The 23,683-nt window shown below is 40.9% G+C and overlaps 1 pseudogene; it reads right to left on the reverse strand.

Moving 5' to 3' along the window:
* LOC122890194 overlaps positions 1–8,758 on the reverse strand; it is a 147,188-nt pseudogene extending 138,430 nt beyond the window's left edge.
* Between the last annotated feature and the right edge of the window lie 14,925 nt (positions 8,759–23,683).

Consider the following 23,683-nt stretch of genomic DNA (forward strand, 5'->3'; position numbering starts at 1 on the left):
TTCCCAATGCAGAGAATCATCCCTTCTTAAGGATTTTTTATTCTATGAGATGTAGTGAGTTAGTAAAATCCATAAACTCTGAGGTCATGCTCCCTGTATTTGGGTCCTAGCTCTGCCACTTCATGCCTGCATGACCTTGGGGAAGTTGCCTAAATTCTCTGAGCCACAGTCTCTTCATTTATAAAGTGGGATAATAGTAGTTCTGCCTCATAGAGGCCCTGTAAAGATTAAATTGAGCTGATATATGTAACACACAGAATTGATCTGATATTAAGGTTCTAACCTGGAGCTTAAGTTCTGCAAATAGCCAAGAATGGTGGCAAGGGTCCAGTGCAGGAGCAGTTACTTCTGGACCCAGAAACTTTCCCTTGACAAGGACTTCTTCTGGGGTTTCCTGTTGCTATATAACCTTCCCAAGGTCTTGTTCGGTTCTGAACTTCCCAAAGACTCATAATGTAGGTGTGGAAGGTAAGAATGAGGGGAATGAGCCCAAGATAGAACCATCCCCTTTATCCTTGAAGGTCTTGGGGCCACTGAAGATATCCTGGGCCCCATCAGCTGAAACTTGTTTTAGAAGGGATCAGAGGGTGCCTAGGTGGCTCAGTGGGTTAAGCCGCTGCCTTCAGCTCAGGTCATGATCTCGGGGTCCTGGGATCGAGTCCCGCATCGGGCTCTCTGCTCAGCAGGGAGCCTGCTTCCCTCTATCTCCCTCTCTGCCTGCCTCTCCATCTGCTTGTGATCTCTCTCTGTCAAATAAATAAATAAAATCTTTAAAAAAAAAAAAAAGAAGGTGATCAGATAACTCCACGTTAGGTTAATTTCATGACTCTAAATGCTAAAGTGACAGATTTTTCTTTCTTCAATACAATCCTGTTTCAAGCAAAATGCCATTAAAAAGAAAATATGATTAGTTCACCTGGCCCAAGAATGTTCAAAACCCTTTTCAGAAATTGTAGGATCTAAGTCCCTGGGGGCAGACAGCTCCCAAGTCCTTCTCTGTACCCAGTCCCAGAGAACAAAGGCACAGGACATTTGCCCACCACCTCTCGTCACATAAAGGGCAGTGCCAAGAAGAGGTTGCTCCTATCTTTCTCCAGTTTTGGAGGTTAAAGTCACAAATGCGTGCCCTGTCTCACAAATGGCTTTGTCCTCTGTCCTATGCAAACTGCTGAACAAACAAAATGGAAGTTTTAAAGTTCACGCTGACCTTTTTTTTTTGGACTCTGAGAAAATGTAATCCTTTCAGTTGGTCATAGAAAATAGATTAAGCTATCTGTCTGGCTTGCTTGGTAGGGAGCGAAGTGACTGCCTTCCCATCTTCAAGGCTCTAGTATCTTTTCCCAAACCCTCCTATTTGGTAAAATTCCTGAGGCACAGGGTAGACGAGCAGGTAATTTGTATTTCTATCTGGATTTTGCGTCTCTCCTAAAGCAAGTCATCAACTATCTGTCTAAGCACAATCTCCCATTTTCTTCAGTTCCTTTGTTCACATTGTAAAAGTTCATGTTTATTCACTGTCAATGATTGAAACCAGGGCAACAGGCTTTGGCGGGGGGGGGGGGCAGAAAAAAACACCAACACACCATAATATAAACATTTTTAAGAAGACATTTTTCTGGGCCTGGAGTCAATTTATCCAGAGTTCGGTTGCATTGGGTTTTGCTGTGTGCTGTTTTTTCTTTTGCTCCTATTCCAGGTTAATGGAGTCTTTGAATGCCAGCCCACTGAATCTTTCCTCTAAAATGACATTTTGTGTTTTCTTCCAAAATTTCTCTTGACAGGGGCAGAATGGGATAAACAGGATCTTCTCAAGGAACTGCTTGCCCAGAAGACATTTCTCTTGGCTATGAAAACAAATGGAAAATCCTAAACAAACATAAGTCTTTGTATTATTGGGTTTTGCAAAAGTAAAGAGAAACATGTATTTATTCAATGGGTCCATCCCCCTGGAAAAGCCTCAGAGTGCCAAGAAAACATATGATTAGGGCTTTCTGAGGGAAGGAAGCCTTCCTATAACTACCATTTTCTTTCTCTCTTCTACTTCCAAATCTGCAAATAAACTTGCCAGTAATGTTATCCTTTCCTCCACTAAAATGAGATTTCCCCACGTGCACTGCCAGAGGGCAGGACCCCGTGGCCAAATGAAAACGAGTGCTGGGAATCTGCTTTAATGATCACATTCCTCCAGTCCCTTTCAGAGGCATCATGGATCTGAGCTTCATAGCCATGCAAGTAGGATAGACTTAGATGATTACACCTGGACTATAAACAGTAATTTATTTGATGTTTAATTTGGAAACTTAGAGCTTTGTCCAGATTCAGCAATGGTATTGAGTTTTATTAAGATATATACCAGATAAGGAACTAAGAATTTTATGCACGCCGATTAGTTCATTTAATTGATAGGACAACCCTACAAGGTCGATATTATTATTGCTCCTTCCCACAAGTGAGAAAACTGAAGGACAGAGAAGTTCATTAACATGCTCAAGGTCACACAGTTGATAAGTGACAGGGCAGAATTCCAAATCCTGTCCTGCTTTCCAAGTCCAGGGCCTTCACCACTATTGTCAAAGTGCTTCATGGCTGACCCCTCGCAGAGTAACTCTCGCATGGTGGATTTGAAGCAGAAACTTGTTGGATAAATTAAACAACAAATAAGTTGATTCTTGCAATAATCTTCCTCTCAGGAAGATTAATACCTATAGTTTTCAAGGCAGGTAAAGGGAGCTGCTGTAAGAAATGACCCCTGGATTTCAGTGGCTTCACAGAGAAAAAGCATAATTCTCAGGCATATCGCAGTGTGATACAGTTGATGATTTAATGGGGCTGGTCTGTTCTCTGCAGTCATCTGGGAGCAAGGCTCCTTCTAGATTATGCACCTCCATTTTCAGTGCTTTTCTCCCAAAGTTGGCCTGAGCATTATGGTCTTCAGGCTTGCACTGTCATCCAGATGACAGATGATCGATGTAAAAATAGAAGATGGTTTGGGGAGTCTTAGGGGTAGGCCCAATAGTGTCATGCATTCCATTGGCCAGGGCTCGGTCATATGGCCCCACTAACTGCAGGGAAGGTTAGGGAATGTAGCTTGGCTGTGAGCTCAGGAGGAACATGAAATGGGCCCGGTAAGCACACAGACACAGCTTTGTCTCCGCCATTGACTTATAGCCCTCTTTTATAGATAGAAATCTGCACACTTATACTCTATATCCTTTCCTCCTACTTGAATAGAAATTTCCATCATTCGAGTCACTCCCTTGAGTATGATGGCAAAGATGGGAGTTTTGCACACTTAAGATCAGATATAAAAAGAACAAACTCCTTAGGATCATCATCACTAGTTTTCTTGTGTTAGCACAGAATAGATTGGTCAACAATATTAGAAATACTCTAGCATTTGTTGGGACATTTTAACAAGGGTAGACTTGGTGAAAAATTCTGGGACAGAATGTTTTTCTGAGGACAGAAGAAATATTCTAAAGGTATGACATGGTGAGGGAAGCCTAGTTTAGGATAAAATATATGTATGTGGCTTAAAAACTTCCTAAGCTTATCTGTAAAGAAGTTAATTATCTTGTTCATAATGATAAAGAGAATCAGTTGTTAAACCAGATCATAAATGTATTCATCTCTTTATTTATCCAGACTTGACTCAACTAGGTGACCTCATTTTGAGGGACTTGGTTTTCATTGAGAAGTATGTTTTAAGCTTATCTAAGTGGCAACTGGCACTATCTAAGTGGCAACCTCCTCCTATTTAAAATGATAACCCATTAAAGGCAGGCTACTATTTACTTTCCCAACTATCGGGGCTCTCAAGTTTCTAATTTCTAATGATAGGCTAAATTATTTATAAAAGACATTTATCTTTCTTACTCTAATTATTAATCTCTTGATACTACTGGTGGTCTCAAGGCTGTACCTTAAAAGCTTAATGCATTTCATGTCAGAGTGTCACACTTGCTGGAGATGTCTCTGCCTAGACACAAAGGGGTTAAAAAATAGGACTTGAGGTGATGCCAGACAATTAGATAATTACAAAACACTTGCATGTTCAAGTCATCTTACAAGCATTATGTCTCAAGTCATGACTACCGAGTTTTGCTTTCTTAATGGTGCACCAGGCCTTTTCAATGTCATCAAATTCAAAGATGAAGAAAAAACATTTCCTATTTTTAAAGTATGCTGTGATATTTTTTTCCTCAATAACTTTTCTTTACTGGTATGAAAATATTCCCAAATCCATAATGATCATGGTAACCAACTGTGACTGAGTGCTTGCTATGTGCTAGGTTTTGTGCTACAAACTTTGCAAATGCTATCTCATTTAGCTTTCTCAACCACCCTGTGAAGTAGGTGATAATAAACAGCAAATGCTCCAGGGACTCACTTAATATCATTACAATCCTCTGTGGTTTATACTCAAAAATTTATTGAACTAAGAAGCCATCAACTGTAGGGCAGACAGTGTCATAACTGAACTGTGTTCCCTCAAAATTCATTACTGAAGTCTTAACCCCCCCAGTACCTCAAAATGAAAAGCATTTGGAGATAAGATCTTTAAATGAGGTCATTAGAGTGAGTCCCAATCCGATATAACTGGTGTCCTTATAAGAAGAGAAGATTCAGACACAGGTACAGAAAGAAGACAATGATATAGGGAGAAAACCGCCACTTACAAGATAAGGAGAGAGGCCCCGGAAGAGACCAACCCTGCCATCACCCCGATCTTGGAATTTTAAACTCCAGAACTGTGAGAAAATAAATTTCTAATTTAAGCTACCCCCCTTGGGGTCCTTTGTTATAGCAGCCCTAGCAAACCAATACAGGCACTATTATTTTATACTGGCACTGCTAAGAAAGTAGCAAATTATGACCAAAGCTTTAGACATATCCAGAGAATTCTTTCATGGAGACTAACTTTCATCAAACGTAACTCTTGCACATACATAGAAAGGAAATCATAATAGAAATACATGAGTTAAAATGTTCCTAAAACTTCTTCACAAAGAGTATGTATGACTTTTCTATAATCTTCTATTCAGCTCCATTAAAAATCTATGATCTTCCACACAGAGTTATCAAGTATACCATGAAGAGTGTTGGTGATGCAACGCTTCTTAGAAGAAGACCCCTGTTGTCTCCAGGATGGTCTTCAAGCCACAGATACCCATCCTGGACATTTTGGTGCTGACATAGTTTTGATTCTGCTGTTCTGATTCATCTCTGTGTATGCACTAAATTTTGTGTCAACTAACTCTTGAGGTAAAATTTTCGCATTCAATAATCAATCACACAACAAACAGAAAGAGGGAGGAATTTGAAGTGAGAGAATAGCCGAGCCCGAGGGAAATGCCTAAAGCAGGAGAAAGGGAGGACCCACACCCAACACAGTCATGGATGATAATCACCCACCTGATTGGCATATGAACCTGCCATTCTCCCTGTCAGGCAATAGAGCTATATTCTGTGTGTCAAGGACGCCCTTGGGGTGCTCAGGGCTGAAATGATCTGAGTTATTCCAACTGAACCTGAAGATGATGTTATAGGGGGGAAAGCCAGAGGGGACATTTGGCCCAGGCCTATATACACAAAGAGGCTCGAATTTAAAATTAAGGATTTTTTTTCTCATTTAAAAAATATTCCAGTTATCTCAAAATATAGAATTAATAATGACGATTCTTCCTTGATTTATGAAAGACCCTAATCCCAAACACAAACTTAAGATTTGTCCATCTTTGCAAGAGATATTAATAGAGTGGCTACTGTGATTTGCGCTACTAAGCAAAGTGGGTGCGCTCTAGATGTCCAGCAGATTTATGCATGATCTCTTGCCTTGGAGGGCACACTATCCCCCTGGGGGAATAGAATTTGTAAACTTGCAATTGCCCTGGAGTGATGAGTGGTTTCCTAGAGGTGTGTGGAGGGGGAAAAAAGTGAAATCTGAATTAAGAGCTGGGACCACGTCAGAGAAAGTTTCACATACAAGAAAAAGAGGCCATAGCCTGTGGCTTGAAGGAAGAATAGGTGATTTGGTGTCTAGATATGGGTGGGGGATTCCCTACAGGAAAAGCAATATAAACGGGTAAATGCAAACACAAGACTAAGACATGGGGTGTGTATAGTAGAGGGAGGAAATGTCATGGGAAAAGTAGCTGAAGGATCTTAGATACAAATGGATTTTAGTACTGCTTTCACATTAGAACAGGAGTCCTGAAGGCCAGGACACTTTTTATAAAAATATGGATATTTATACCTTAGCACAGATCAACTGACACAGATCAGAAACTCCAAAGGTAAGATTTTAAGTACAGCTGGGCTTAAGAATCACTGGGTTTTTTTTCTTTTTCTTAATGTGAATAGACTTGATCTTGAAGCTAAATGTTCTGAATCTCCTGGTTTAACCTTCCATACTGGAGAAGAACCTATTCTCAGCATTATGGCGATGTGCCTCAGGGTCACACAATGCTATGGAAACATCCCAATTTTGGAGAAAGCAGTCCAGAGCAATTAATTTGAAAAAATCTCCATCCTCCCAGGTGATTCCAATGTGACAAAGCTTATGTGATAGAAGACATCCAGTGAGTTATATTGAGTTTCACATTACCTGTCTAGCAGGTGATAGAGATTGTTAACATCCAAAGAACAAACTGAAATTTCCACTTTTTATATTAAGAATCCGGCACCACTTGGAGGAAGAGATGTTGACCTGCATTGTGAAGAGCAGGATTATTGCTCAGCCATGACCTTGGCAGTTGCTACCATGACTTTGTTTTTGCCTCAATCAGTTGCCACCTCTTGGGACTGTAAATATTGACACTCATCCTCAGAGGAATCAATAGCTGTGTATTAGCCTCCAATTTCACATATTGATGTGCAGATCTGAGGGCCTCTGGAAAATACGAGATGACTTCAGCATTTGAGAATGCTGCCTCACAGCTGAAGGCCTGCGGATTTGCATTTCCCTCAGTGATTCTTGGCTTCATGACTTCTCTCATTATTATCTCTCTGCAGTGTAACTAACTGTATGCAGAATTTTGGCAGAAGCACGTTACAAGCCAGCAGAGAAGAAAGGAATATCAGCTTTCTCAGAGCTCAACTTCAACCTCCTCAAATTCAATAGAGTTAATTCTCCGAAATAACTACCAATTTTTTTTTTTTAATTAAGCCTTTCATTGAAAATGTGTTTTGTCTTGCTCACAACGTCCAGGGACTGGCATACCCTGGGATAGCCTTTCCATCTCCAGTTCAATTCAGGTGCATAGTCAATCAGATTGAACGTGAATGTTTCACATAGTATCACCACCACCTGGACATACTTGCTATATACGATCCTCTGTGTTTATTTTACTATAGTGATGGCTGTCGTTTGGATGAGAACCGTGTCTAATTCACAAAACAACCGGTTCTTCTGTCAACCCTGTCAGGCACTGTATACACAAGACTCCCTGGCTTGGCGGATTGCTTTGGTCAAAGGGACGCAGACACTGACAAAGAAGCTGTCCTCTGGTTCATAAACTTGAGTAAGGCACGGTATGAGGTGATAAACCACCTTAATTCCAGCTTGCTCACCTAGGAGACTGCTTAGAAAAAGTAGGAAGAGCCAAAGGGTGTATCCAAAAATAACTGACAAGCCCTTCAGCTTTCACTCCGGGAGTTCTGTGATTGTTCCCTTAGGCAAAATTGGCAAAGGTTTGGTGGGGGCAGGGAGGTGAGAGCCCGGCACTCACATCCCTCCTTGGTTGGAGGATCAGCACTGTCTCCTCAGGAAGCCCGAGCTCTCCAGCTCTAACGGACAGGAGGACGACAGCACGCAGAACCGAGGTTCAAAAATTGGCTCTGCTCAGGGAAGTTCGCTAGAGCAGCAACTTGCACGGCTGCTCTGCCCTGACGACCGGAACTCGCTTACCTTTAAACTAAGCTCACGTGGTTTCCCACCTTCCCTCAGGCGTAGGTTAAGTGAGAATTTCTGCTTTTCAAAAAAACTACCAAATAAAATGATCTGCTCGCGTTTCTAACAGTTATAGAAATGATGAAGTCTTCGTGGTAGTAACTTGAGAAAATACAGAAGCACACAAAGAAAGAAAAAGCGGCCCTCGACCCGCGGTCACCAGGCCAAGGCACCCGCTGCGTCTCTTCCGGCTTGTCTGCGGCCCCTCATCAGCGCGCATGCGTCTGCGCGTGCGCACGCGGCTACCGGCGCGTGGATGCGTATATTCCAGCTGTGGAGGCCAAAGTAAAACCAAGCTCGCACCCAAGCCAAAGCCACGATGGGTGACGCTCAGCCACACCCGCTTGTAGTTAAGACCAAGGACTACCGTGTGATGTTAAGGAGACCGTTGTAGTTCTAATTTACGGTTTGGCTACGCCAGGCAGCTCGGTGATAAGCACAGTCTGGTTGTCTCTGACGGAGGCCGGGTGGATTGTGGTTACGCAATCTTCCTTCGCAGGCGCAGCCCATGGAATCCCCTGAGCCCGCGTGAGGCCCGCCCCTGGGCAGAGGGCAGGTCCCACAGGGGGCCCCCTCAACAGAAGGGCTGAGCCCACAGCGGCAGTAACGGAGGACACAGAAGCCCTTGGGCGGAGAGGAGCGAGGCGGAGAGCTTGGGAGCGCGCAGGAGAGGCGGCGGGTCGGACGGACCGGCTCTTCCGTAGTGTGCACGTTTGCTCCAAGAAGCCAGGCTCTGGTGTACCTTCTCATTAGATCACCTGCATCGCTTCCAGGAACGCGCGCAGACGGTTTGCTGAGTTTTGACATTTTTCGCCCTCTCGGAGAGCTGTCAGCTTGGGAGGCAGGATCCTCTTGTGGGCAGAGTCTGGTACCGGCTGCAAAATTAAAAGCAAGAAATAACCACAAATAAGAGAGCACTAGTGGCCAACTATGTCTCGATCCTGGCGAGGGCTGTGGAAGGCCATGTGTGTTTATGTTCTCCCTCCAGCTGGAGCCAAGGAGAGGCATCCGGAATGGTGGCATCCGGAGGCCTCAAGAGGCAGGGCCTGCAGCCCGGCAAAGGCAGGAGAGGGTGGGGGTGCGGGGCGTTCTGCTGGCAGGTATACGAGGCCCTGTGCAAGCCAGTGAAGCATGCTGTATGAGCTAGAATTTTCTCAGGGCTGGCCTAGGCTCTTCGTTGGGGGAGTAGCCTGAAGGACCCAGGCTTAGTCATTTTTTCCTCCCCAGTTTTTGCTGATTATGAGCTGGAATGTGACATGTTTTCTTTTCTAATAGGGTCATCATTTTTAAAAGCTAATGATTTTCTCCACTTAAGGAAGCGTGTCCCTGTCTCGAACTAAGGGAAATCGTGGCATGTAATTGGTGGTGACCAAAAAGTCCTGTGGAGTCCGTGTCCTGAGCAGTCAGAGAAAGGATGGGGGCTTATTACCCAATGCTCGAGAGAATGATGATCCAGCAAGGGTGGGACACATTTTATGAAGTTCCCCAGGGGCAAATGTCAGACCGGAGTAGCAGATCAGTGCAGGCACCACAGGATCCAGATCCAGGCCGAACACAGTCTGCTAGCCTAGGGCAGGGGTTCCCAAATTCCTCATGCATGTGAAGTTCCTTTTCTCAAATTCTGAAATCATGCCGACACCTCCAGCAGAGTGTCAGTAGCTGTTGACTGGGAAATGGAAAGGTGATTCAAAAATAATTAAACACATTTAAAAGCATATTACTTGACAATCAAGTTCTGTAATAGTACATAGTTAAAACCAGTGTTGTAAAGAACTAGCACAATAATTTCTACAATTGGGGGCACCTGGGTGGCTTAGTCGGTTAAGCATCTGTCTTCGGCTCAGGTCATGATCTCAGTGTCCTGGGATCGAGCCCCGCATCGGGCTCTCTGCTCAGCAGGGAGCCTGCTTCCCCCCTCCCTCTGTCTGCTTGTGATCTCTCTCTCTGTCAAATAAATAAATAAAATCTTTAAAAACAATTCTTAAAAAAAATTTCTACAATTGGTTGAATATTCAATATACAGCCCCCATGTCATTTCATCCCGGACTCCATGTGGTGCGTCGTTCCAATGTTTGAAATGGTAACCATGATTAATTCCTCCTGTTCCTCAGGATTGTGAGATTCTCAATGTATCCCCATAAGATGTCAATGGTATGATGATGTGAGGACCTGGGCAGCCACTACTATTCCAGAATTAAGTCAATATTGAGACAGAAAGCCCCCAACTCAGTGCCCTGGAATATATTCATGAAAGAGCTTCTGCACTGCACAATGGAAGTGAGGGGAAGATTCATCCTTCTGGAAAATGAGATTTCCAAAGATTTCCCAAAGCTATAGGAAAACTTCTTAGTATATTTGGACTCATGACTCCCGACACTGTGTTCTTCACACACACATACACACACAATGGCTCACAGCCCCATGTGTGTGATATGGCACAAAAGGCATTAACTATTGGGGAATCCCTTGTGTGTTCAATCACCCCATCTTGGTATTTGGTGTCTTGATGTGGATGATATAGAAATTCACTTTTTTGGTTAAGTGAATGCAGCCTTTCCACTGAATTTGAGACATGTGCAAAGTCAACTTCATCTTCCATGTGAATCTGAAAGTGGCAGCCAAAGTTTTATCATTTTACCTTATCTACCAACAACAGGGCCTAGAAAAGGGGCAAGAAGGTTTTACCTTCCATCATTTATGGAGAAGGTGCCAGATCATGGTTGAAGAACAGAAGCTCTCAGTGAACCCTCTTTATTGATGTCTTGGGGCTGTGCTGAATGGCACAGAAAAATGATTCACATTTTTCTCAAGATAAGTGAAATGCAAAAGCATTACAAATTGGTGCCTACTATATGTTTACTTGTCATCAAGGCATTCAGTTTTCCCCGTGTTCAATTCTTTTTTTTTTTTAATATTGTAATCATTTATTTGAGAAAGCTAGAGACAGAGAACACTAGCAGAGGAGAGCACTGAGGGAGAGGGATAAGCAGATTCCCAGCCCAGCAGGGAGTACAACCCAGACTTGATCCCAGGACCCTGGGATTATGACCTGAGCCGAAGGCAAGTGCTTAACCAACCGAGCCACCGAGACACCTTAGATATGTTCAATTCTTTTCGAATCACCCTGTGTATACTTGCCAAAGATTATATTCAGTAAAACTTTTGAATTAATTTGTATTTTTCTAATCACCAGAGCTCTGAAACACAATATAAAATAGTGAGAGATATATGTATCATACCACAGAAACAGACCACTTTATAAAGTGACATGCCCTGTCATACTTACTAATAGTTGACCCTCAGAATAATCCCGTAATATACATATCTGAGCCCCATTACACAGATGAGGGAAATGAGGCTAAGAAAGACAAAAGACACTGCAGCAAGGTTTTTCAAAGAGCAGGTTGGAGAACTGGGATTCCAGTTCAGGCCTGGTAATTCATGGCCCTGGGTCTCAGTCTTAAACTGTGTTGCCTTCTCGTATAAGGAAAGACTAGGGGCTCCTGGGTGGCTCAGTCGTTAGGTATTTGCCTTGCGCTCTGGTCATGATCCTAGGGCCCTGTGATCAAGTCCCGTGTCATGTTTCCTCTCTGCCTTCTTCTCCCTCTCCCACTCCTCTGCTTGTGTTCCCTCTCTTGATGTTTCTTTCTCTGTCAAACTGATAAATAAAATCTTCAAATAAGGAAAAAAACTTGATTTTCTTAGAATAATATCATACTGTTACTCTCTTTTCTTGGTATATTAAAAGTAAATATTTTAAATCTTGGATTTGGTTTGTTGTATCAAGTTGAAGTGTATGAAATTGCTGCTCTTTGATCACTTCTGACTTATGATTCAACCTAATAGTTTCCTTCTTGGAAAGGAAGGAGTGAAGGATGGTGGGGAGAAGGGAGGGAAGGCAGAAGAAAGAAGGAGAAAATGAAATGCAAAAAACCCCAGAGTGATAGAAAAGCAGAGCAGATGGAAGGAAATCAGGGAAGAAAAAAGGTATAAGAAGAACTTTGAAATTACTAGCAAAGCTCTGTCACTCTCTCTTAAATCCTGTTGCCCTACAGCTTCTCCCCCTACAATATTGGCTTTATTGTCTCTTGCCTTTGATCAGGATTTTCACAGTCACCAGACTCCTTAAATAATCAATAGAGACCAACTGTATCATATTGTCTTTCATTCTCTACTTTTTTTTTTTTTTTTTATTGCGCACATTTCTTGCTACCACCCCGAGGGATTAGGAAGAAAGGAAAGATCAGCAGAACAAAGTCTTGCATTTATTAGGAGCGTATAAATACAACTTTCTCTTCCCAGGGGGGAAAACACTGGACCAAAACGAAATGCCCTCAATGTATGAATTTATGGAAACATAAAGTTAACAAACACTGAAGTTTCAGATGAGAGGCATGACCTCATGTTGAAAGAAGAGAGATGAGAAAACAAAATATGAAAGAACCATTTTTTAAATTAAATAATTAGTTTGGAGATGATATGAAGCATTTTCTAAATGAATCCATTTATAGGAAGAAATAAAAACATTTGAACTGTTTAACATGTGTTAAGTAACAAATGATAAATCCAGGGAGTGGTCGAAATCCTGAAACTTGGAAGTCTTGAAAGGACAAATGTTCTCACCCCCTAATGCTATCTCTGGAATCTACATATGGTCAGCAAACGTTGGTAGGAGAGAAATGCTCTCCCCATGATTATTATAATATTGCTACGATCCAACACCACCAGCATTCAGAATCACATTTGGCTCTAGCCCAATGTGATATGAAGGAAAAAGGACTTTCTTCCCTTGTAAATGTTAACAATTAAACTGGATCAGAATGGCAAGTCTAGGAGCCAGTGCGCCCTGTTTTCTTTCGCAATGTTTTCCCAGATGGCACTCCCTTGGACAGCATTGTATCTTTGGATCCCTTTGGCTGCCCACAGAGGAGGACAATGGTGAGACCAGCCCCAGGGCATGCTGCTGGTTACCTCTGTGCCAAGGCACATTATTAAAAGTGTCTTTGTAAGGAGACACTTGCCAAAAGATGTCTCCCCAGAGCACATGGTCCCTTTTTTGGATCATTCGTATTCTCCAAAGGAAATGATCTGAAAAGATCTAAGGTACACATTATCGGTACCATCACTATTAATTACTGTTAAGGCTTTATTAGTTGGCTAGGGTTGTCATAATAAGGTACTGTAAACTGGGTACCCCTGACAAAGTAATAGATTGGGTGGCTCAAATAATGGAAAAATTTTTTTCTTACAGTTCTTGAGGCTGAATTTCAACATCAAGGTGTCAGCAGCGCTGGTTTCTCCCAAGGCCCCGTCTCTCCTTGGTTTGGAGATGGATCTTTCTCCCTGTGCCATCACATGGACTTTCCTCTGTGGTCACACATCTCTGGGGTCTCCTTTCGTACCCAAGATGCGTTTATAAGGATACCAGTTATACTGGATTAGAGCCCACCCTAAAGGCCCCATTTTACCTTAATCACCTCTTTAAAAGCTTTATCTTCAAATACAGTCACATTTCGAAGTCCTGGGCTAAGACTTAAACATACACATTTTAGAGAGGCAAAATTCAACCCATAATAAAGGCCTCTGAGGCTATTTTTTGTCTTGGAATTGCACGATTTTGTTTTTAATTGAAAGCTGTCTTCATCTGAGAGTGTTCTAGCTGTGTCCATGCGGTTACAAAGTGGAGTCAGACCATTGCACCTGCTTTCTTTTGCTCTCATGGGCCTGTTCCATCTTCTTCCCCCTTTACATTTTCAACCTCTCCAGTGTTTTTGTGTGTTAGGCATGTCCCTATAGCATACAGCTGGAGTTTTCAAAACCTCTAATCTGAAAAGTGGTATCTTTTCTATTTTGAGTTTACTTCTGTTACTGTGATTGCTGAGACAGTCACCTAGTAGTCTGTTAGTCATCTCAGACTGAGTTATGCATCTTGTTCTGTTGTCCCACATACTTCACCTTAAATCATACAATTGGTGGGTTACTTTCTTTGCCTTTTAAGAGAGTGTAGGCAGTCATTTTTACTCAGTGTTTCACCACTACATAATGTGAATAGCCATCCCTCCAGACTCCATTCTTCTGAAAGCCAATACCATGTATTGTGAGTTGGAAGTTGCTTTGTCTGTTCCGTATTGTAGTTACTGTGATAGTAGCACTTTTATTCTAGGTAATAATTTCCACGTTGCTCACCTTAGGCCGCTGCGCCACAGCAATGAACAACTCCAAAGTCTACATGGCCTTAACACCGATTTCTTTCTCATTCATATTACATGCCCATTTTTGCTTATGCTCTTCATCCTTGGCCCAGGCCCAAGGACCTGTCCCTGCTGAAGTCCTGTAGAATGTGGCAGAAGGGCGATAGGGAACATTTTGATGGCTTGGAAAACCTCTGCTCAAAAAGTGACAGATTTTACTTCTACTGGCAGTTTATTGGTTTAAAAAGTCACACAGCCATACCTGACATCATCAAAGTGTAAAAATATAATCCTTCCAAAGAAATGGCTCCATGGATTATGGGACCAAACTTGATGTCATTGGGATGGGAGGTATGATCATCCCATGAAAAGAGGCAGCCTACATTTGGGAATAATAATGTAACCCACTATGCATTAATCACTGCAGTCTCAAAGGCTGAAAATGGTCATGTAGCCAGCTGAAAATTGAAGTTTCATTATAATATAAGAAAGGGACAATGGCTATGAGAGACAGCTAGCAGTCTTCTTACAGATATTTTAACACACTTCATATCTGTATCTTCCTTCCAGGCAACACAAGACCTTGTGATATTCTAACGCTTATCACCTTCTCCACAACCTAAATGCTATTGAGTGTTTTAGTTATACCTTTTATTTAGTCATACAACTTACATATTAACTTATTGTTTTGTTCAGTCAAATTACACTTAGGTTTAGCCAGTATTTACTAATATCTAGAATTCTTTCTCTTGCAGTGAATATTTTAGATTTTTCTCAGTGAAGATTCGTTGGTGGTACTCAATTTTTATTTATCTAAAACAAAAATATTTTGCCTTGATTATTGAAAGATAGTTTTGGTTTTCTTTGAATGTCTACATTGATAGCACTTTGTCTTTTAGCACACTGCATATTTTATATCTGTTTTTTGTCTTTTATTACTATCCTTGAGATGTTTGCCATCTGTCTGATTGTCATTGCTTTGGAAATTTTTTTCCTTGTTGCTTTTAAATTTTTTTTTAAATTTTTAATTATATTATGTTAGTCACCATACCGTACATCATTAGTTTTTGTTATAGTGTTCCAAGAGTCATTGTTTATGTATAATACCCAGTGCTCCATGTAATCTGTGTCCTCTTTAATACCTGCCACCTGGCCAACCCATCCCTCCCACCCTCCTCCTCTCTAAAACCCTCAGTTCCTAGTTGCTTTTAAGATCGTCTCTCTGCTTTAGGCATTCTACAGGTTTATTAGAATATGCCTAGGTGTGAATTTCCTTTTATTTAATCTTCTTGGGACTTTTTAGACTTCCTGGTTCTGAGGGTTGGACTCTTTCAATAAACATTTCTAGAAAATTCTCAGTTACTTTTCCTTCAGGTAAGCCTCTTCCCATTTTGTCTTTCGTCTCTTTCTGGAACTCTAGACCACCTCACTGTATCTTTATGTATTTTAACCTATCTTGCATATGTTGTGTCTCTGTTATAGCCTGGGGAATTGAATGAGATCTATTTTCCATTTCGCTAATTTACTACTCAGCTATGTCAAATCTGTTTATTATATCAAGTGAATATTTTTATTAAAGTGAAATTCACATAAGATAAAATTAGCCATCTAGAAGTACACAATTCAGTGGCTTTTAATACATTCACAATGTTTCATAATGCCCACTTCTATCTTGTTTCATCAGAACATTTCACCAACCCCACAGAAAACCCTGTCCCTATTAACTGGTTCTTCCTCATTACCCCCACCTCCCAGGAACCATCCATATGCTTTCAGTCTCTATAGATCCAACTATTCTGGATATTCCATACAAATAACATCATACAACGTGTGACCTTTTGTGTGTGGTTTCTTCTGTAACAATCTTTTTTGAGATTTATCCATGTGGTAGCATATCTCAATACTTCATTCCTTTTGATAACTGAGTAATATTCCACAGTGTGTATATATCATGGTTTTTTTTATCCTTTCATTCGTTGATGGGCATTGAGGTGGTTTCCAGGTTTGGGCTGCTGTTAGCCCCACTTTTCAGATGGGAAAAGTGAGACACAGAGAGGTGAGTACTTGCCTGAAGTCACACATCTGATGAAGTGGAGAGCTGGGATTCAGTTCCAAACAGTCTATCTTTAGCGTCTTTCTTTTCAAATACCCCCTCATTTGATAAATAGTTAGTGAGAAGACATTGTATTCCAAGCACCATAATGTTTCTTCCATCTCTGCAGGCAAAGCTAACTATTTCCTTCTCTGTTTTCCCAAGGTATCGCTTATTTGAGATCAACTTCCCCATGAAACTTAAATATTCCTAGGCAGTAACTCTCCATTGACCAGACCTCTAGTTTTGGCTTTATCAAACTTGAGAAGATAAAGGAATGAAGAGTGTAAACTGAGACTTGTACTTAAAATAATCCGACTCTTTTCTTTTTCCTCATAATGACACCATGAGGCAAATATTATTGTTTTGGAATGGAATGTCAAAACTAATAACCAAGAGAGACTAAAAACCCAATAAAATGGAAGAAGATTAAGAGAGTACCAGAAGAATAAACATTGTTAAAATGTCTATACTACCTAGAGCCATCTATACTTTCAATGTCAGCCTGATAAAAATTCTACTGGCATTTTTCAAAGAGCTGAAACAAACAATCTTAAAATTTGTATGGAACCAGAAGAGACCCTGAATTGCTAAGGGAATGTTGAAAAAGAAAAACAAAATGGGGGGCATCACGTTGCCTGATTTCAAGCTTTACTCAAAGCTGTGATTACAAGACAGCATGGTACTGACAGACACATAGACCAGTGGAACAGAGTAGAGATCCCAGATATGGACTCTAAACTCTATAGCCAACTAATCTTCAACAAAGCAGGAAAAAATATACAGGGAAAAAAGACATTCTTCTCAATAAGCTGTGCTGGGAAAAGTGAACAGCTATGTGTAGAAGAATGAAACTCGACCATTCTTATACCATACACAAAGATAAACTAGAAATGGATAAAAGACCTCAACATGAGGCAGGAATCTGTCAAAATCCTATAGGAGAACATAGGCAGTAACCTCTTTGACATCAGCCACAGCAACTTCTTTCAAGATAGGTCTCCAAATGCAAAGGAAACAAAAGCAAAAATGAACTTTTGGGACTTCATCAAGATCAAAAGCTTCTGCACAGCAAAGGAAACAATCAAGAGAACAAAGAGGCAACCCACAGAATGGGAGAAGATATTCGCAAATGACACTACAGACAAAGGACTGATATCCAGATCTATAAAGAACTTCTCAAACTCAACACACACAAAACAGATAATCATGTCAAAAAATGGGCAGAAGACATGAACAGACACTTCTCCAAAGAAGACATACAAATGGCTAACAGACACATGAAAAAATGTTCATTATCATTAGCCATCAGGAAGATAAAAATCAACCCCACACTGAGATTCCACCTTTCACTAGTTAGAATGAACAAAATTAACAAGACTGTAAACAACAGGTGTTGGAGAGGATGTGGAGAAAGGGGAGCACTCTTGTACTGTTGGTGGGAATGCAAATTGGTGCAGCCACTTTGGAAAACACTGTGGGAATTCCTTAAGAAATTAAGAATAGTGGTACCTGGGTGGCTCAGTGGGTTAAGCCTCTGCCTGTGGCTCAGGTCATGATCTCTAGGTCCTGGGATCGAGCCCCACATTGGGCTCTCTGCTCAGTGGGAAGTCTGCTTCCCTTCCCCCTCTGCCTGCCTCTCTGCCTACTTGTGATCTCTCTCTCTCTCTGTCAAATAAATAAATAAATCTTAAAAAAAAAAAAAGGAAATTAAGACTAGAGCTACCCTATGACCCTGCAATTGCGCTACTTGACATTTACCCTAAAGATACAGATGTAGTGAAAAGAAGAGCCATATGTACCCCAATGTTCACAGCAGCAATGGCCACAGTTGCCAAACTGTGGAAAGAACCAAGATGCCCTTCAACAGATGAATGGATAAAGAAGATGTGGTCCATACATACAATGGAGTATTATGCCTCCATCAGAAAGGATGAATACCCAACTTTTGTATCAACATGGATGGGACTGGAATAGATTATGCTGAGTGAAATAAGTCAAGCATACAGAGTCGAGTATCATATGGTTTCACTTACATGTGGAGCATAAGGAATAACATGGAGGACATAGGGAGATGGAGAGGAGAATTGAGTTAGGGGAAATTGGAGGGGAAGACAAACCATGAAAGACTGTAGACTCTGAGATACAAATTGAGGGTTTTGGAGGGGAGGGGTGTAGGGGGTTGGGTGATCCTGGTGGTGGGTATTATGGAGGGCACGTATTGCATGGAGCACTGGGTGTGGTACATAAGTAATGAATTCTGAAACACTGAAATAAAATAAAATAAAATAAAATGGAAAAAAAGAGTAATGTTCAACATCATACCTCATCAAGGAAATACAAATTATTTTTAAAAAGTGAGATACTACTATAAATCTATTAGAATGGCCAGTATCCAAAGCACTGATAAAACCATATACTATAGGATGTGGAGCAACAGGAACTCTCATTGCTGGTGGGGATGAAAAATGGTACAGCCACTTTGGAAGACAGTTTGGCAATTTCTTACAAAACTTACCATATGATACAGCAATTGTGCTTTTTGGTATATAATCAATGTGATGAAAGCTTATATCCACACAAAAACCTACACATGGATGTTTGTTGCAGCTTAATTCACATTTGCCAACATTTGGAAGCAATCAAAATGTCCTTCAGCAGATGAATGGATAAACTGTGAAATACTCAGACAATGAAATATTATTCAGCATGAAAAAAAAAAGAGCTATTAAGCTATGAAAAGATATGGAAGAATCATAAATATATTACTAAGTGAAAAAAGCTAGTTGGAAAAGGGTACATACTGTGATTCCAACTACATGACATTCTGGAAAAAAAGAAACTATGGAGACAGTAAAAAGATCAGTGGTTGCCAGGGGTTGAGGGGGTGGGAAGGAGGGATGAATAGGCAGGTCATGGAGTATTTTTAGGGCAATGAAAGTATTTTGTATGACATTATGCTGGTTGGTACATGTCATTATATATTCTTCCAAATCCACTAAATGTACAACATCAAGAGTGAACTCTAATGTAAACTGTAAATTTGGAATAATAATGATGTGTCAGTGTAGGTTCATCAATTGCGACAAATCTACCACTCTGGTGGGAGATGTTGATAGTGGGGGAGGTTACGCCTAGGTGGGATTTGAGGGTAAATGGGAACGCTATACATTCTGCTCAATTTTGTGGAAACTGAACCTAAAATTGCCTTGAAAATTGTCCTTTTTTTAAAAAAAAAGATTTTATTTATTTATGTGAGAGAGTGAGCAAGGCTGTGAGAGTGGGCATGAGTAGGGAAGAGGGGCAGAGGGAGCGAGAGAAGCAGGCTTTCCACTGAACAGGGAGCCTGATGTGGGGCTCGATCCCAGGACCCTAAGATCATGACCTGAACCAAAGGCAGATGCTTAACCAACTGAGCCACCTAGGTGCCCCTAAACTGTTTCTCTCTCTCTCTCTCTCTCTCTCTCTCTTTTTTTTTAACTACAAGAATCAACCTCCTAAGAAAGCTTCTCCATGAAAGAACAGAGATTACACTGGGGGAGACTAAGCAGAGAGAGATTCCTGAGCAGACTCCGAGAGCACTTCTGGTATGCTCTGGGATTTGAACCTGATAGATCTGGTGTTTTGCCAAATGAACAACACATATAAATGAATAAAAGTAGGTAATAATTATTAACCTCAGCTTGTAGCTTAAAAACAAAGTAAGACCTTGGGCACCTGGGTGGCTCAGTGGGTTAAAGCCCTTGCCTTCGGCTCAGGTCATGATCCCAGGGTCCTGGGATTGAGCCCCCATCGGGCTCTCTGCTCAGCGGGGAGCCTGCTTCCCCCTCTCTTGCTCTGTCTACTTGTGGTCTCTGTCAAATAAATAAATAAAATCTTAAAAAAAAAAAAAGTAAGACCTAGAAAGGCCATAAAGCCTTTCCATGGTCAACATCTAACAAGAAGCAGTTCATATCTTGAAAGAAGTTGCTGTGGCTGATATCGAAGAGATTACTGCCTATGTTCTCCTCTAGGATTCTGATGGATTCCTGTCTCACGTTGAGGTCTTTTAACCAGTTTGAGTTTATCTTTGTGTACGGTGTAAGAGAACAGTCGAGTTTTATTCTTTTACATATAGCTGTCCAGTTTTCCCAGCACCATTTATTGAAGAGACTATCTTTTTTCCACTATATATTTTTTCCTGTTTTGTCGAAGATTAATTGACCATAGAGTTGAGGGTCCATATCTGGGCTCTCTACTCTGTTCCACTGGTCTGTGTGTCTGTTCTTATGCCAGTACCATGCTGTCTTGGTGATCACAGCTTTGTAATAAAGCTTGAAATCAGGTAATGTGATGCCCCCAGTTTTATTTTTGTTTTTCAACATTTCCTTAGTGATTCGGGGTCTCTTCTGATTCCATACAAATTTTTGGATTATCTGCTCCAGCTCTTTGAAGAATACCAGTAGAATTTTGATTGGAATGGCATTAAGAGTATAGATTGCTCTAGGCAGTATAGACATTTTAACAATGTTTATTCTTCTGATCCAACAGCATGGAATGGTCTTCCATCTTTTTGTGTCTTCTTCAATTTCTTTTATGAGTGTTCTGTAGTTCCTCAAGTACAGTTCCTTTACCTCTTTGGTTAGGTTTATTCCAGGTATCTTATGGTTCTTGGTGCTATAGTAAATGGAATCTATTCTCTAATTTCCCTTTCTGTATTTTCATTGTTAGTGTATAAGAAAGCCACTGATTTCTGTACATTGACTTTGTATCCTGCCATGTTGCTGAATTGTTGTATGAGTTCTAGTAGTTTGGGGGTGGAGTCTTTTGGGTTTTCCATATAAAGAATCATGTCATCTGCGAATAGAGTTTGACTTCTTCATTGCCAATTTGGATACCTTTTATTTCTCTTTGTTGTCTGATTGCTGTTACTAGGACTTCTAATACTATGTTGAACAAGAGTGGTGAAAGTGGACATCCTTGTCTTGTTCCTGATCTCAACGGGAAGGCTGCAAGCTTTTTCCCATTGAGGATGATATTTGCTGTGGATCTTTCATAGATAGATTTGATGAAGTTCAGGAATGTTCCCTCTATCCCTATACTTTGAAGTGTTTTAATCAGGAACGGATGCTGGATTTTGTCAAATGTTTTTTATGCATCAATTGAGAGGACCATGTGGTTCTTCTCTCTTCTCATACTAATTTGTTCTATCACATTGATTTGTGAATGTTGAACCATCCTTGTAGCCCAGGGATGAATCCCACCTGGTCATGGTGGATAATCTTTTTAATGTGCTGTTGGATCCTGTTTGCTAGGACCTTGTTGAGAATCTTAGCATCCAAAGGCAAAGGAAACAAAAGCAAAAATAAACTTTTGGGACTTTATCAAAATCAAAAGCTTCTGCACAGCAAAGGAAACAGTCAACAAAACAAAGAGGCAACCCACGGAATGGGAGATGTTATTTGCAAATGACAGTACAGACAAAAGGTTGATATCCAGGATCTATAACGAACTCCTCAAGCTCAACACACATGAAAAAATCATATCAAAAAATGGGCAGAAGATATGAACAGACACTTCTCCAATGAAGACATACAAATGGCTATCAGACACATGAAAAAATGTTCATCATCACTAGCCATCAGGGAGATTCAAATTAAAACCACACTGAGATATCACCTTACACCAGTTAGAATGGCCAAAATTAAGAAGACAGGAAACAACATGTGTTGGAGGGGATGTGGAGAAAGGGGAACCCTCTTACACTGTTGGTGGGAATGCAAGTTGGTGCAGCCTCTTTGGAGAACAGTGTGGAGATTCCTCAAGAAATTAAAAATAGAACTTCCCTATGACCCTGCAATTGCACTCCTGGGTATTTACCCCAAAGATACAGATGTGGTGAAAAGAAGGGCCATCTGTACCCCAATGTTTATAGCAGCAATGGCCACGGTTGCCAAACTGTGGAAAGAACCAAGATGCCCTTCAACGGACGAATGGATAAGGAAAATGTGGTCCATATACACTATGGAGTATTATGCTTCCATTCAGAGGATGAATCCCTCCTCTGATGGAGGCAATCAGTCCAAAAGGAAGAATACCCAACTTCTGTAGCAACATGAACGGGACTGGAGGAGATTATGCTGAGTGAAATAAGTCAAGCACGGAGAGTCAATTATCATATGGTTTCACTTATTTGTGGAGCATAACAAATAGCATGGAGGACATGGGGAGTTAGAGAGGAGAAGGGAGTTAGGGGAAATTGGAAGGGGAGGTGAACCATGAGAGACTATGGACTCTGAAAAACAATCTGAGGGGTTTGAAGTGGCGGGGGAGTGGGAGGTGGGGTACCAGGTGGTGGGTATTATAGAGGCACGGATTGCATGGAGAACTGGGTGTGGTGAAAAATAATGAATACTGTAATGCTGAAAATAAATAAATAAGCAGCTCAGAAATTCAAACCCCTGTGTGCTTCACTCAGCACCCTGCACTCACTTTTGGACCTGACTGTCCACCCAGAGGAAATGCACGGGAAAGTGGGAAAGATTCACTTGACAAACCCTTCTCAAATTGTTCCTGGAATACTGGCATAATTGAGAAAGAGTTGGCAAAAATCAGTCAAGAAAGATTAAGGTAGTTGAGGGAAATTGGAGGGGGAGATGAACTATAAGTGACTATGGACTCTGAAAAACAATCTGAGGGTTTTGAAGGTGCGGGGGGTGGGAGGTTGGGTGAGCCTGGTGGTGGGTATTATGGAGGGCACGTATTGCATGGAGCACTAGGTGTGGTGCATAAACAATGAATTCTGTTACACTGAAACGAAATAAAAGAAAAAAAAGACACAGAAATGGTCAGATAAAAAAAAGAAAGATTAAAGCAATTGAAACAACAGTTACCTTTTAAAATTGTAAAAGTTGGTCATATTTTGGTTCCATAATATTTAATTTAAAAATTAAGAATATAAAAAAGAATGTAATATATAAAAATTATCATATAATAATATCAGAACGAAGTTATTATTTTCCAATTCCCTCCTAACCAGGTAGAAGACATAGATGTCCACCAACAGGGGAATGGTTAAATAATGGTGTGTGTGTGTGTGTGTGTATTTGAATAATATGCAGCTATATAAAAGGACAGAGAGGCAGGCAGAGAGTATATAAAAGGACAAAAAAAACTCTCTGCATACTGACCTGGACAGTTTTCCATAAAATAAATATAGCTGAATTAAAAGTAGCATGGTAGCATGAGCCTAATGGAATTTCATATGTTTAAAACAAAATTGTATAAACTTTTGTCTTCCAGCTTATCTTCTTTCTCCTCAAGCCAGAATACATGATGCCCAGGAACTAGGACCATTTCTTCCACATAGTAGGTGCTCAATAAACATTTGGTAAAAGACTGAAGATATAGTGCCAATTCAAAACAGTAAAAATATTAATATGAAATAGTAATAACCAATAAGGAGAAGAA

The sequence above is a fragment of the Neovison vison genome, chromosome 11 (assembly GCF_020171115.1).
Source record: "Neovison vison isolate M4711 chromosome 11, ASM_NN_V1, whole genome shotgun sequence".
Lineage (NCBI taxonomy): Eukaryota > Metazoa > Chordata > Mammalia > Carnivora > Mustelidae > Neogale > Neogale vison.